At 40.2% G+C, this 3,265-nt stretch overlaps 1 protein-coding gene across 1 annotated transcript in view; it reads left to right on the top strand.

Moving 5' to 3' along the window:
* Positions 1-3,265, top strand: part of LOC118333075 (cGMP-dependent protein kinase 1-like) — a 20,605-nt gene that overhangs the window by 2,276 nt on the left and 15,064 nt on the right. The window lies entirely within an intron of this gene.

Raw genomic sequence — 3,265 nt, 5'->3', positions numbered from 1 at the left:
CCTGCTAGAGCGCCCCCTGGAGGCCGTTAGCCCGTAAAAATCTATAGATTAGCCGCATCATTGTTTAAGCCGCAGGGTTCAAAACGTGTGAAAAAATTACAGTAATGTAAATTCAAGCAATCCCTTTGAATTCAATTTGCAATTTTGTCATCACAACTTTTTTTTTTTTTTTGACCAAACGTAGTTTCCTGCACAAAACGTCACCAAACTCACCTTGCAGACACATGTGACATGAACGTCCCCAAATCACCGATTTAATTCTTACTGGAAGAACTTTCCTTTGATTTTTTTGAGAATTAGACACAAAACAATGATCGCAACTGTTATAATTTTCATAGACCACACACAGTATACAGCAGGCCCAAGTACACCACTATAAACACTAGGCAGAGAACACAGTCTAGTGTTTATATATGGAAATATTAAACTTATAAATATAATGTTGAGCGTTTTCTTGATCAGACCGGATGAAGACACAGCTGCGGTAAAGTTCAGGACACAGAACAAAGCATTGTTGGTAGGAGACAGGACACATGAACATATTGTCATTAAAAGCTTCTTTAAACGAAAGAACCAGTGTTGTTGAGGAACTCGTCTATTCCTCCTCTGTATTTGCTGGTGAAATTCTGCTGTTTAGAGGAGAAGCAGACAGTTAGTGAGCTGGTTCTCGGTGCCCACCAGGTTCTGCTCAGGGAACCCGTCTGTTCTCATGGAGATGTTTGAACTCAGCAGGCTGCTGTAGTGAACGTCTGCACAACTACTGCAGGCCTCCAGGAAGATTAAAACTTTCAGACGTTAATGTTTCCCTGCTGAACAAACTGCTCCCATCAGTCCACGGTGCACAAGTGGTAAGAAGGAAACCATTGATATCCTCTAGGAGTGAATATTTATGTTGAATATGGAGTTTAATCTCTTTCTCTTGTGGTTTCTCTCCAGTCAGATAGTTTGATTTGTCCAAGCTGTTTCTGAGATTTTTGCCTTGACAACAGAGGTGGGTGGGTTTTAATGTCTGCCGCTCACAGCTTTAAAAACGTATGGTAAAAAACTCACCACCACCTGAATATTCAATACATTCTCATCCCAGGTCGTCAGATACCGACAGCGCATTGTCGAGCCATAGGAGGACAAGGAGGGCTCCATAAAAACCTGGTGTTTCACCTGGATGTATAATACAGTGCACTGAATTAGACTCACATTCAATATAAGATCAGTTTATTGAAGGCGTCATGTATGAAGGCATACAGAATGTACTGTTCATGTTTTCCAGTAATTTCTATATTTGGTCCCAACCTATGTACGTGGAAATGGATAACCTGCCTTGTAAGCTACTTTTGGCATGGATGTTTGAATTAGTTAGTTTCTGTTTGTGATTAGCCTTGGTCGCAATTTGGCTGGGTTCAGGATCATATCATGATGTGGGACCTCACATGACTCAACTATGTACGTAATGTTTAAAAACATTTAACTTCCACACACATCCAGCTGCCTCCCTATGTGGACTTGTCACCTTACACAGGGTTACATTAGAGTCAGATAAAAGCCTGCTGCATCTTATACAGACATTAACGGGTACCTTGTGCGTCTTTACGGAGATGCCTAGGGGTAAAAAATAAAGTGTGTATATATATATATATATATATATGTGAGTGAAAATATACCCATGTGAAAGGAGAATGTGCGTTTGAGATTGCCAGAAGGAATTATGGCTTGTATGGCCCCTCATACATTTGCAGTATGCATCACTGCATGGACAGCGTTTTTCTTTCAGTCCTCAGAGACACACAGGTGTCCCTGCGGAGAGAGTCCAGGTTCTGGACCTCAGCAGGTTGTCTCTGCTGAAGATGAATGAAAAAAGGCCCAACAGCTGCTGCTGTCACAGATCTGTATTTATACACATATGAATATGAAAATGTGTGTGTGAGACGGCAGAGTGGGAGGGACTCTGAGCCTGGAGACATGCAGTCCGACTCTCAAAGAAATCAGTTTAAAGATCCGCTCCTGAGTTTCCTGTGTTTTACTGTTTTTTCTGGATCCTGTAAGGAATCACAAAGTGAAACTGAATGTGCCGGTGGAATTTACGGGTAACTGCAAGATTAGCTTTCAACGATTTTGTACAAATTTATCTAAAAGTTGCATTAAATTTGCATGGAAACTACAGCTGATTGGTTAGAATAAGATATGAAACAGGATGTTTCCTAGAGTCTGACACTTTGTTCTTTCTGTAGATAAACTGCAGCCTTCAGAAGCCACTATATATAAACTGTAACTCTATAAAATATATCTACATTTCAGTCTTTTCATACAGTTAAAATGCAGATAGGCGGAGAAACGTTTGCTGGGATTGAACCTGAGACCTTGACGTTACAGTACAGCCTCTGAGACTCCCACAGTGAGAGAATGTGACAGATGAACCGAGATCTACCTGTTCAGTGTGTACCTGAGCAGCAGGTGGTCCTCCTCCCTCCAAATCCTCCCGAACTCCACTGGACCCGGTCGGTCTGATAGCAGCAGCTCGCTCTGCCTCTCTAACAGCTCCTCTGGTTGCTGGAACAGACAAAGTAGCTGAGAATTGATTAGAAACGATGGAATCATTATTGCCAGCAGGCTAAATGTTGACATCTTATGCTAACATGCTACAATAATCTTTTTTTAGTCAAAAATTATGTTTCTACCTGTAACGATTCTACTTGTAGCTGTCGAAACTACTTTGTATTTACTTGTGTGTTGTTCCTACTTGTTATAATTATGATTCTACTTGTAATTATAATGTTTCCACTGGTAGCGATGATGCTTCTAAGCCGGACATTTCTGCTTCTAGCGATAATGTTTCTACTGGAAACAAGTTTGTGTCTACTTCTAACAATTTCAGTTGGACTTGTGGTGAAAAAATTTTTTACTTTAGCAACCGTGTTTGGACTTTCTACTTAGAAAGATCATTTTTGCTTTTAGTTTTTGTTTGGAGTGATTTATAGCATTTGTAGTTTTTCATTTTATCTGTAATGATGATATTTCTAATTGTAGTTAATACATTTGGGGATGTTTCTTTTTGTGTTGATAACATTTTTGCTCAGTTTAATGAGTCTCTAAATTTAATGGAAGTGAAGGTGAAGCTTACAGGAGTGCTGCTTTAAATGATGCTCTATTTTCCAGCTTTGCTAGCATCCATTTCCCAGAGCTCATGTGTTTCTCTGTCTGTCCACGCCAGCAATAACAACCACTGTGTTGGTTTTTAATCTGTGTGGTCTGCCCACACACACACACACAC

This window comes from Morone saxatilis, unplaced genomic scaffold (assembly GCF_004916995.1).
Source record: "Morone saxatilis isolate NCDOM2014 unplaced genomic scaffold, NCSU_SB_2.0 Contig1, whole genome shotgun sequence".
Lineage (NCBI taxonomy): Eukaryota > Metazoa > Chordata > Actinopteri > Moronidae > Morone > Morone saxatilis.
The sequence above is the reverse complement of the archived record's forward strand: the minus strand, read 5'-3'. Positions and strand labels throughout refer to the sequence as shown.